The sequence below is a fragment of the Oryctolagus cuniculus genome, chromosome 21 (genome assembly GCF_964237555.1).
Source record: "Oryctolagus cuniculus chromosome 21, mOryCun1.1, whole genome shotgun sequence".
Taxonomy (NCBI): Eukaryota; Metazoa; Chordata; class Mammalia; order Lagomorpha; family Leporidae; genus Oryctolagus; species Oryctolagus cuniculus.
This window is the reverse complement of record NC_091452.1, coordinates 28,068,564-28,081,253: the sequence shown is the minus strand read 5'-3', so window position 1 is coordinate 28,081,253 and position 12,690 is coordinate 28,068,564. Positions and strand designations below refer to the sequence as shown.

Sequence of the window (12,690 nt, the reverse complement as noted above, 5' to 3'; positions counted from 1 at the left end):
GCATGGAAGATTTTTCCATTTTTTGGTATCCTCTTCTATTTCTTTCTTTAAGATTTTGTAATTCTCATCGTAGAGATCTTTAACGTCCTTGGTTAAGTTTATTCCAAGGTATTTGATTGTTTTTGTAGCTATTGTGAATGGGATTGATCTTAGCAGTTCTTTCTCAGCTGTGGCATTGCTTGTGTATACAAAGGCTGTTGATTTTTGTGCATTGATTTTATATCCTGCCACTTTGCCAAACTCCTCTATGAGTTCTAATAGTCTCTTAGTAGAGTTCTTTGGATCCTCTAAGTACAGAATCATATCGTCTGCAAAGGGGGATAGTTTGACTTCTTCCTTCTCAATTTGTATTCCTTTAATTTCTTTTCCTTGTCTGATGGCTCTGGCTAAAACTTCCAGAGCTATGTTAAATAGCAGTGGTGAGAGTGGGCATCCCTGTCTGGTGCCAGATCTCAGTGGAAATGCTTCCAACTTTTCCCCATTCAGTAGGATGCGGGCCATGAGTTTTTCATAAATTGATTATATTGAGGAATGTTCCTTCTATACCCAATTTGCTTAGAGATTTCATCATGAAGGGGTGTTGAATTTGATCAAATGCTTTCTCTGCATCTATTGAGATAATCATATGGTTTTTCTTCTGCAGTCTGTTAATGTGGTGAATCACATTGATTGATTTGCGAATGTTGAACCATCCCTGCATACCAGGGTAAATCCCACTTGGTCTGGGTGGATGATCTTTCTGATGTGTTGTTGCATTCTATTGGCCAGAATTTTATTGAGGATTTTTGCGTCTATGTTCATCAGGGATAATGGTCTGTAATTTTCTTTCAGTGCTGCATCTTTCTCTGGCTTAGGGATTAAGGTGATGCTGGCTTCATAGAAAGAATTTGGGAGGATTCCCTCTTCTTCGATTGTTCTGAATAGTTTGAGAAGAATTGGAGTTAGTTCTTCTTTAAATGTCTGGTAGAATTCAGCAGTGAATCCATCGGGTCCTGGGCTTTTCTTTGTTGGGAGGGCCTTTATTACTGTTTCAATTTCTTTCTCAGTTATGGGTCTGTTTAGGTTTTCGATGTCTTCCTGGTTCAATTTAGGTAGATTGCATGTGTCCAGGAATCTATCCATTTCTGATAGGTTTCCCTGTTTGCTGGCATACAAGTCCTAGTAGTAATTTCTGATGATTCTTTTTATTTCTGTGGTGTCTGTTGTTACATTTCCTTTTTCATCTCTGATTTTATTGATTTGGGTCTTTTCTCTTCTTTTATTAGTTAGTTGGGCCAATGGAGTGTCAATTTTGTTTATTTTTTCAAAAAACCAGCTCCTCGTTTGGCTGATTTTTTGTAATGTTTTTTTGGATTCAATCCTGTCGCTCCCCCTCTTCGTGGAGGAACGACACTAGACCCTGCGCTGTTCTTTTGTCTGCTCAGCCCTCCCCGGGTTTGCTGCTGGTTCTTCCCGGGTTGGCTACCGACCCTTCCACCTCCATGGAAGGGCGGTTCCCCCTGCCACTTTCCCCACTTCCGCGGGGGAGCGGCACGCTGCCGGCCGGCTCTCTCGGGGGCTGCTCAGGTGTTCCCTTTAGATGTTCCCCTTAGATGTTCCTGGTGCATGCCGTCTCTCTCCTCCTTTATAGTCCTCTTCCACCAATCCCAACTCTGCTACCCACACGCCGAGTACGCTGCTCTCCTCCAATCAGGAGCAAGATCAGCTCCTGCAGCTCAGTCAATCAAATTGGTGAGAGGCAGCTGTGTAGAAGATGTTTACTCCCTTCTCAGCGCCATATTTTGGGAGAGCCGATGCATATAATAAGTCTTAATTCCAGTAACTTAGTCTAGTCCGAGTTGCTCCCCACACAATCCTGTTAATTTCTTGTCTGATTTTATTTTTTTTTTATTTTGATAATTTTATTTCAGAATAGTTTTAAATTTCAAAAATAAAACTTGTTAGGTAGTAATACCAAGAGTTCCCATATAACTCTCCCCTCATGTCCCCTATTAACACATCATGCTAGTATCTTGCATAATTAATGAACCACACTCACTGTCCTTTATTTTTTTGAGCCAGAAACCTTTATCCCTCTCATTCTTCTAATCTCTAGTAATCATCATTCTATGTTCAGATTGAGTAGTCATTTTCTTTCTTAAGTTTTAGTGCCCACATATAAGGTGGTGGTGAAGGGCATGCACTATTTGCCTTTCTATGTCTGGCTTGTTTCACTCACATGATGTCTTTCAGAACTATCCATTTTGCCGTAAATGACATTATTCAATTGTTTTATAGGTAAATAATATTCCACGGTGTATATATGTATTGCATCTTCTTTTTTTTAACTTTTATTTAATGAATATAAATTTCCAAAGTACGATGTATGGGTTACAATGGCTTCCCCCCCATATCGTCCCTCCCACCCACAACCCTCCCCTTTCCCACTCCCTCTCCCCTTCCATTCACATCAGGATTCATTTTCTATTATCTTAATATACAGAAGATCAGCTTAGTATATATTAAGTAAGGATTTCAACAGTTTGCTCCCACACAGAAACATAAAGTGAAAAATAATAGATGATTTTTTTAAATGATGATGAAATCAGATCAGACCTATTGTCATGTTTAATCCCAGTGAGAGTCAAGTTGGGAGTTGATAATTTCTTTTTTTTTTTTTTTTACAGAGGATCAGTTTAGTATACATTAAGTAAAGATTTCAACAGTTTGCACCCCCATAGAAACACAAAGTGAAATATTTTGTTTGAGTACTCGTTATAGCATTAAATCTCAATGCACAGCACATTAAGGACAGAGATCCTACATGAGGAGTAAGTGCACAGTGACTCCTGTTGTTGACTTTACAAATTGACACTCCTGTCTATGGCATCAGTAATCTCCCTATGCTCCAGTCATGACATTATTCAATTGTTTTATAGGTAAATAATATTCCACGGTGTATATATGTTGACTTTACCAATTGACACTCCTGTCTATGGCATCAGTAATCTCCCTATGCTCCAGTCATGACATTATTCAATTCTTTTATAGGTAAATAATATTCCATGGTGTATATATGTATTGCATCTTCTTTATTCATCTGACAATAGGCACTTTGATTGATTCCATATTTTGGCTATTGTGAACAGTGTTGCTATAAATGTGATTGAGCAGATCTCTTTGATGAAGTAAGTTTATGTCTTTTGGGACTATCCCAGTAGTAGCCACTCTACGTTTCATTTCCAGTTTTTAATGACATATGCATGGTATTTTCCAGAGGGGCTTCATTCATTTTCACTCCAACCAATGGTGTATAAGAGTTGCCCTTTCTCACATCCTCAGCAGCATGTTACTCTCTCTCTCTCTCTTTTATGATAGTTATTCTGTTAGGGGTAAGGTGATCTGTCATGGTGGTTTTGATTTGCATTAACTTGATTGCTAGTGATATTTGAGAATTTGGAATATAAGTTGGTATATCCATTATGGAAATAGAATGGTGGTTCTTCAAAAAATTAAAAATAGGACTACGTATGATTTAGCAAGTCTGCTTCTATCTCTCTAAAAGATAAACTTAGTGCGTCAAAGAGATAGTATGTGCACTCCAATGTTTATTGCAGCACTATTCATAGTTGCTTTGTACTTTTTTTTGTTTGTTTTTTTTTTGTTTTTTTTTTTATTTTTTTTTATTTTTTTATTTTTTTTTATCTTTTACTCAATGAATATAAATTTCCAAAGTACGACTCATGGGTTACAATGGCTTCCCCCCCCATACCGTCCCTCCCACCAACAACCCTCCCCTTTCCCACTCCCTCTCCCCTTCCATTCACATCAAGATTCATTTTCGATTATCTTAACATACAGAAGATCAGCTTAGCATACCTTAAGTAAGTATTTCAACAGTTTGCTCCCACACAGAAACATCAAGTGAAAAATAATAGATGATTTTTTTAAATGATGATGAAATCAGATCAGACCTATTGTCATGTTTAATCCCAGTGAGAGTCAAGTTGGGAATTGATAATTTCTTTTTTTTTTTTTTTACAGAAGATCAGTTTAGTGTACATTAAGTAAAGATTTCAATCGTTTGCACTCTTTTGATTTCTTGAATGACCCAGTGTTCATTCAGGAGCATGTTGTTCAGTCTCCATGTGTTTGCATACTTTCTAGGGTTTCCTGAGTTGTTAATCACCAGCTTCATTCCACTGTGGTCCGAGAAGCTGCATGGTATGATTCTAATTCTTTTAAATTTGCTGAGACTTGCTTTATGGCCTAGTATGTGATCAATCCTAGAGAAGGTTCCATGCACTGCTGAGAAGAATGTAAAGTCTTTAGATGCAGGATTGAAAGTTCTGTAGATATCTGTTAGATCCATTTGGGCAATAGTGTCAATTAAATCTGCTGTTTCCTCGTTGATCTTCTTCTGGATGATCTGTTTCTGAGAGTGGAATATTGAAGTCCCCCAGTACTATTGTATTGGAATCTAAGTCTCCCTTGAAGTCCCTTAACATATCTTTTAAATAAACCGGTGCCCTGTAATTAGGTGCATATACATTTATAATAGTTACATCTTCCTGTTGAATTGAACCCTTAATCATTATATAGTGTCCCTCTTTGTCTCTCTTAACAGTTTTTGTATTAAAGTTTATTTTGTCTGATATTAATATGGCTACACCTGCTTTTTTTTGGTTTCTGTTGGCATGGATATCTTTTTCCTACCTTTCACTTTCAGTCTACTTGCATCTTCGTTAGAGAGATGTGTTTCTTGTAGGCAACAAATAGTTGGGTTGTGTTCCTTAAGCCAATCAGCCAATCGGTGTCTTTTAACTGAAGAGTTAAGTCCATTAACGTTTAATGTGACTATTGATACATAGTGACTTTGCCCTGCCATTTTCCCGGAGATATTTCTAGTATATGCTTTGAGCTTCCCATGCTCTTTTACTGGTAGGTGTTCTTCCTTTACCTTCTTTCATATTGATGGCCGTGTTTCTGTGTTTCTGAGTGTAGCACATCTTTAAGCATCTTTTGCAGGGCCAGACGAGTGGCCACAAAGTCTTTTAATTTCTGTTTGCCATGAAAGGTCTTTATTTCACCTTCATTCACAAATGAGAGCTTAGCAGGATATAATATTCTGGGCTGGCAATTTTTCTCTCCTAGCACCTGTGCTATGTCTCGCCATTCCCTCCTAGCCTGTAGTGTTTCTGATGAGAAGTCTGCTGTGAGTCTGATTGGAGATCCTCTGAGAGTAATCTGACGTTTCTCTCTTGCACATTTTAGGATCTTTTCTTTATGTTTCACTGTGGTGAGTTTAATTACAACGTGTCGTGGTGAGGATCTTTTTGGTCATGTTTACTGGGGGTTCTATGAGCTTCCTGTACTAGAATGTCTCTGTTGTTGCTTGGCATAGTTAATTCTTCTTCCCTCACTGTGAGTTTTTTTTTAATACTATGTCTGTGTAAAGTGGACTGCCTGCTGTTGGAGGAGCCTTGGAGGCTTGAGATGGGTGTGGCCTGAGAGCTCTGCTTGGTTCTTCCAGGTTACAGGTGTGCAAAGGTGACACCCTCAGGTTACGCATGGAAATCTCTCTCTTTTTATTTATTTATTTATTTATTTATTTATTTTTTATTCAGGAGGTAAGTAATACCGCACGGCTGAGCAGAATTGATGGTATTTAGTTTCCGATCTCTGGCTTCTACCCAAAGAGTCTGTGCCAGCTCAGTTTCTCCTGCAGACTCGCACTGGGTTGCCTAGGTTACTGAATTGTAGCCTTAGCTCTCCCCTTTTATTATGTATATCCTGAGTGGGGCCTGCTCTTTGTCTCTTGCTCGCCTTTGCAAGGTTGGCGGAGAGAGAAACTAGTCTGTACCAGTACCCCCCCACCCTTTTTTCTTTTTCCTTCTCTCCTGTAGTCAGTCTGGTGAACTTTCCCGCTTCAAAGCCTGCTTCCCTCTAGATTCTGTCTGCCATTTCCCCACCAATGTCTCCGGTTACTCAGCTCACCTCCCCTTCCAGCACCAAGGTGTGGACTCGGAGCCCTGGCCACCCTCCTCTCCCCGCTGGTGTCTGTGCCACATCCACTCCCCTTCCCGCACTGGCACGCAGACCCTGCGGCTCCCGCGGCTCGGCTTCCGCGTGGTGGGCAACCTTGCTCTCCCAGTAGGTCCTCTGAGTCATAGCTACTAGATCTGGAAGAGTTTCCTCTGCAATTTTTTCCTGATCCTTTTTCTGAGGCTACCATAACTCCACTTTTATTAAACTAAATTTTCCTGGACTATCGGTGCACACCCTCACTATTCCGCCATCTTGGCTCCGCCCCTCAGCATTGGCCATTGCAGCCATCAGGGCAGTGAACCAGCAGATGGAAGTCCTTTCTTTCTGTCTGTTCCTCTCAAATAAATAAATAAAAAGAAAACTCTTTTTAAAAAAGCCCATGGGTATTTCTTTCCATGCCAGCCTCTCCTCTTGGGGCTTACAGCTGTCTCCAGGGGACCATTTTGCCTGCATTCCTGCCTTTCCCTGCACCTCTTGGCCAGATTATCTAAGCCCTAGGGATGTGGACCCTCATAGCTGCTGCTGTCCTACCACCCAGGCAGTGTCTGACGAGGGACACATGGCCATGGATGCAGGACCCCCTTGCCAACCTGCTTCCTGCCTTTTCTGGCCTCCAGACCTGATTCCTTAGTCTCTTCATCTGGAGACCCTCCCATCTGTCTGATCCTCTCCTCCGCCCTCCAACCTGTGGCACACCTCTTACTCAGGAGAACCCCTCGTCTTGTGGCCTCCTGCTGGCTGAACATTGACATTAGATGGCAGTGTTCAATACAAAAGCCTCCCTGTCTCTTGTGCTCATGTGTCTGCTCTGCAGATCCTGTGTCAGAAAGCACTGGCCTGTGTGACAGCTACCAGGGAAGGTCTAATCCTATTGGAAAGTTTCCATCATGTGGGCCAGGGGGCTGTGGAGCCCAACACACTGGTGTTCACAAGGGCTGACCCCTGAGCAGGAAGCCTGTGGCTGAACTGAAGGGATGGGAGCCCAGGATTCTCTCCTGGCTGAAAAGAGTGGCTGCTTCTCCTTAACCAATTACAGGATGGGGGCCTCTCAGCTGCCACGCCCTGCCTGTGGTCCTTGTGGGACAGAACAGAGTCTTTCCTCCTGGCCCCACTCTCTGGCCCACCCACTAGAGCTGTCTTGCAGGAAGGTTGCAAAGCCCTCACCTGTCTGCACTGCTGGCTGCTTCCTTGAAAGAATGCTGTGGCTCAAATGTCCTCCCAAAATACCTGTGCTGGAAACTTAGCCCCCAGTGCAATGGCATTGCAAGGAGGGGCCTTTTATAAAAAAAAAGACTTATTTCTCTGAAAGACAGATTACAGATAGAGAGGGCTAGAAACAGAGAGAGAGATTTTCCATCTACTGGTTCATTCACCAAATGATTTCAATGATCATGGTTGGGCCAGGCCAAAGCCTTGAGTTAGGAATTCCAGCTGGGTCTCCCACACATTGGAAATGGGGCAAGCATTTGGGCCAAATTCTGCTGCTTGCCAGGTGCAATAAACGTCAGTCTTGCCTAGTACCACCAAAGCCTCACTGTACTCAATCATTTGAGCATGCTTTACTCCACAGTGCCCCCTGCCAGACAGCAGGGACCTAGTAGGTTCAGCCTGTAACATGTCCTTGGCTGGCGGGCTCCCTGTCTTCCCCCACCACTGGGGCAACTCCAGTGTTCTCATTATGCATTTAAAAGATTTTTAAAGTTATTTATTTTGTGGTGACAGCATCATGGCACTATGGTTTAGGCTGTCAACAATGACGCTGGCATTTCATGCTGGAGTAATGATTTGAGTCCTGGCTCCTCCACTGCATATCTGCCTTCTTCCTAATGTGCCTGCAAAGGCTGAAGGTACCCCAAGTACTTGGGTCCCTGTTCCACATGTGGGAAATCATGATGGAGTTCCACACATGGCTGCTGTGGCATTCTAGGAAGTGAACCAGTGGATGGAAGATCTCTCTGTGTCTCCCTCTCTGTCACTCTGCCTTTCAATAATGAACACATCTTCTAAGTCTTTAAATTTTTGGAGAGGCTGAGACACAGATGGTACTCCCATTTTTTGGTTTATTCCCAAAATTCTTGCAACCAAATGGGATAAACCAGGTAGGAACTGAAGCTGGGAGCTGGAAATGCAACCAAGGATTCCCATGTGGCTGTGGCTGGCAGGAATTGACTTACTCAGGCCATCACTGATGCCTTCTAGAGTCTGCATTAGCAGGAAGCTGGAATCAGGAGCTAAAGACAGGAGGAACTGAACCTAGGTCCAATGATGTGGGTTTTTTTGTAAATATTTCTTGTATTTATTTGAAAGACAGAGACACAGAGAGAGAGAGACAGACAGAGAGGTCTTCCATCCACTGGTTCACTCCCCAGATGGCTGCAATGACCGGAACTGTGCCGATCCAAAGCCAGGGGCCAGGAGCTTCTTCTGGGTCTCCTATGTGCGTGCAGGGGCCCAAGAACTTGGGCCATCTTCTACTGCTATCCCAGGCCATAGCAGAGAACTGGATCGAAAGAGGAGCAGCCTGGACTAGAATCGGTACCCATATGGGATGCCGGCGCATCAGGCCAGGGCTTTAACCTGCTGCGCCACAGCACCAGCTCCGATGTGTGGGTCTCTTAATGAGCATCTTAATCACTAGGCTAAATGTGCTTCTAGTGATTCTTACTATATTTTGAGCATCAGCTTTGCCAATAACAAAGTGCACTGGAAACACAGCAAATTTGTTGCCACACAAATTAACAAGATGATTTTATTGTATAATATTCTATCAATGTAGGCAGAAACTAAAAATCATAGGTTTCATTTTTTTAAATAAGTTGGTCCATGTGGCTTTGGCTGAACAATATGAGAGAAATAGAAGTTCATGTGGAGGCCAGCCCTGTGGCTTAGTGTATAAGGCTGTTGCCTGCAATGCTGGCATCCATATGGTGGTCAGTTCATTGCTCAGCTGCTCTACTTCCAATCCAGCTCCCTGCTGATGACCTGCAAAAATTAGAGGAACAGGACCCAAATGTTTGGCCCTGCCACCCACATGGGAGAACTGAATGATGCTCCTGGTGCCTGGCTTCAGCCTGCCCATCACAGCCATCTCTGGAATGAACCAGCTAATGGAAGAACTCTCTGTCTCTCTCCCTCTCTCTCCCCCACCCTGCAACTCTTTCAAATAAATCAATAAACTTAATACAAAAAAAAGAAGAAGTTAGTGTGGGTCGTAGGAGAGTGCAAGGGATGGTCAGGTAGTTAGGTGCCTGACACCCATGTGGGAGATCTGGATTAAGCTCCATGCTACTAACTGGACACAGCTGTCATTCCTGAGCAGCTCCTTTGTGTCGAGGCTTTGCCAGCAACATCGCCTTCAGTTCCTCCTCCCTCCCACCTCACTGACAGGAGGGTGCAGTTACAAGTTCAGCTGACAGCTAAGAGTTTGGATTCCAGACCCCCACCATGAGATAGGTACTTGGTGGCTCTGGGCCTCAGTGTCCCACACATCAACTGGGGCTACTAACAGTCTCTGCAATACAAACAGCTGCTGCCTGAGCTCTGCTGCTCCCATTGCTATTCCCATCCCATCCCCATTTGAAAGAGGAAGGAAGGAGAGGTCCTAACATCCTGGCTCACGGCTTCAGATCGGCCCAGCTCTCACCAGTGTGACCACTTGGGAAGGGAATCAATAGATGGAGCATGTACAGTAGATGGAGTATCTCAGGATCACTCCCCACCACCACCACCCCTTAATATTACTGTGCCTCTCAGATAAATAAATGCAATCTTTAAAAATGAAAGCATACATAATTCAATGGGAAAAACATCAATGTCTCAAAAGAAATGCAGGTTGAACAGAAGCACACAGGTTACCAAAAGGAAATACAAATGGCCTCATGTGCCTAACAAGACAGCCCCTCACTCCCAACAGGGGAATCCACATAAATCCCACAGAGAAAAGGGTGCCCACATGTGGGAAAGAAATGCTGAACTCTACACCTGTGGTCAGACCAAGGGTAGATGGGCCTTGAGCAGATTGCTGGGGAGCATGCAACCAGGTGCAGCCCTGGGATGACCCAGCAGCTTCACAGCCACCTTTCCTCATAAAGCAATCACCATTCCAGCCCTTGGTTCCATCTGCAGGTGTGCAGAATGGAGCACACACACTCAACTGAGGAGCGGCAGGGTCACTTCTTAAACCCACTGAAGTCGACAGCTGAAAACCTGCTAAGGTCTCTCTCTCTCTCTCTCTCTCTCTCTCTCTCACACACACACACACACACACACACACACACAGGAGGATTATTCACCCATAAAAAGAATGAAATTCTACCATTTGCAGGAAAAATGGCTGGAACTGGAGGACATGCTATTGAGTGAAATAATCCAAACACAGAAAGACAAATGGTGCATGTCCTCTCTTATAGGGTGGCAGCCAATATTTAAAGAGAAAAATGCCTGAATATATAGTTTTACTGGAAATAGAGTGTTTTGTCTCATTTTGTGTTAAATATTTATCCAAGAAAATTGATAGGAATTATATTCTACTAGAGTTTTAATGATTTGGGGACTACTTTAAAATTTACTTTATGTGAGTCAACATGAACATCTTTTCTGTTGGTTATTCTGTGTAGCCTGTGCCTCCTTTCCTACTGGACTATGGTCTTCTCACTTTTTATTTCTGGAACTCTTTATTTAGGGGCACCAATAAGCCTTTGGCTATAATGTAAATTATATGTTATCTCAAAAAATAAATACAAGTTTTTTTAAAAGAACTAGCACACTCTTTGTAGACCAAATCCAAACACTTCAAGATGTGTTGTTGAGAAAAAAATCTGGTAGAAAATCCTCAGCTCAGAGATTGATTTCAACCCCACAACTTCTGAGGAGATTCCAGGGGCCGGGACCATGGTAGAGTAGTTTTTTTTTTTTTAATTTTACAGAGTTAGACAATGAGAGAGAGAGAGAGAGAAAGAGAGAGAGAGAGGTCTTCCTTCCACTGGTCCACCCCCCAAATGGCTGCCACGGCCAGAGATGCACTGATCCGAAGTCAGGAGCCAGGATATTGTACAGAATCTGACTGGAAAAAATGAGCCCCAAAATATTTCCCCTCCCAAATAACAGCATGAACTACAATGTCAAATAGAGAGTCTTAGTTACACTGCATTTCTTCATTCCCTCATTTCACGTTGATTAACCACATCACCAGCCATCTAATCCCCCAGAAAATGTCAGTCACAAGAAACACAGTAACAATGACCAAGCACCCACAACCCTCCATAACGACATAATCGCCCACAAAACAGACTCTTCCCCAAGACCTCAAAAATCAATCTTCTGAATTTTTTAAATTAAAAGAAATTTCTACCCCATCATAGTCCACCATTCACATAATTTATTCCATAAACAATCCTAAAATCAATGACTCCCAAATGCCCACACTCGGCCCCAAGTTCCAGGAGACTCTCCCGTAGCGTTACAGTGACATAACCCAAGAGAACCAAGATACCCCTCAGTCACAAACACTGTTCTCCCTGAAAACGACCCCAAACTGAACGCGACAGCACAACCAACGCTCCACGGACAACATCCCAGACCCCACAAGCAGAAGCTGGTGGGAAAGCGACAACACAGCCCACAAACACGTACTCCATAAAATATAAAATCAATCCATCAAGAAAACCAACGCGCAGCTCGGGTCCCAGTTCTCAGACGGAAGCTCCCCCGGCCGCTGACAGGAGAAACCCTCATTCCAGTTCGCCCCCAGGAGCTTCATGGCCGCGAGCAGCGCCTGCCACAGGGCGCCCAGCGGCGCGGCGACGCCCACAGCCCGCGTCCGTCCTCCCGGCACGCACGCCCCGTGCCCTCCACGCCTCTCCGCGGCTCCCACCTCCCTGAGGAGAGCGCCCGGGCCCGGCCAGGCCCCACGGACGCGCCACAGACGCTGACGCGACGCCGGGGAGCTGGGGCAGCCGTCCACGGGAGAGTTCTCCTCACGCACCCGCAGACCCGCGCTCTCTCCAGTCGGCCCTCTCCGCGGCAGCTCCACGTGCCTGGCTTCAAGCCTGGCCTCCGCATGTGCTGCAGTCCACAGCGCACGCCAACGGACAACAACAAAGCCAACGAAACATTAAAAAAAATGGCCGACGCCAACTGCACAGCATACTCATAGCCTCTGTATTCAAATATGGGCTCCGGAGGGACTCTTTTCTATTGGATAATCGGGAAGAGCAGCAACCAATCAGTAACTCTGTGCTTGCGCATGCGTAGCCATTGGCCTCCGTCTGGGCCGGTCTGCCATCTCTGGAGACCCCGCCCTGAGCTGTGGGGGGGACAGTGCTTTGCGCCTGCGCAGTGATGCGGCACTGGCGGGAGCGCGGCAGGAAGGCCTGGCTGCCTGAAGAGGGCGCCCCTGCGACCCGGCGCCCGCCAGCTCCACACTCTCCAGTCCCGCATCTCACGGCTGCCCCAGAAGCCGGGCGCTGACAGCTGCGGGGCCTGCACCCCGGGACGATCAGCGCAGCCCCCAGCGCTCCTGGAGGCCCTGCCCGAGAGCGCCCCGAGCGGCCACTGCTGGCAGCGCCTCCCTGAACCGGACTCGTTCTGCCCTACCCTCCAAGGGCGGCTCCCCTCAGGGGACCCCCATCAGTCCCCACCGCGTTCCCCGACTGCAGGCGGCCG

At 44.9% G+C, this 12,690-nt stretch overlaps 1 pseudogene; it reads right to left on the bottom strand.

The window, feature by feature from the left end:
- The window catches only part of LOC127485381 (protein APCDD1 pseudogene), a 140,443-nt pseudogene extending 128,223 nt beyond the window's left edge, over positions 1-12,220 (bottom strand).
- Positions 12,221-12,690: the final 470 nt, after the last annotated feature.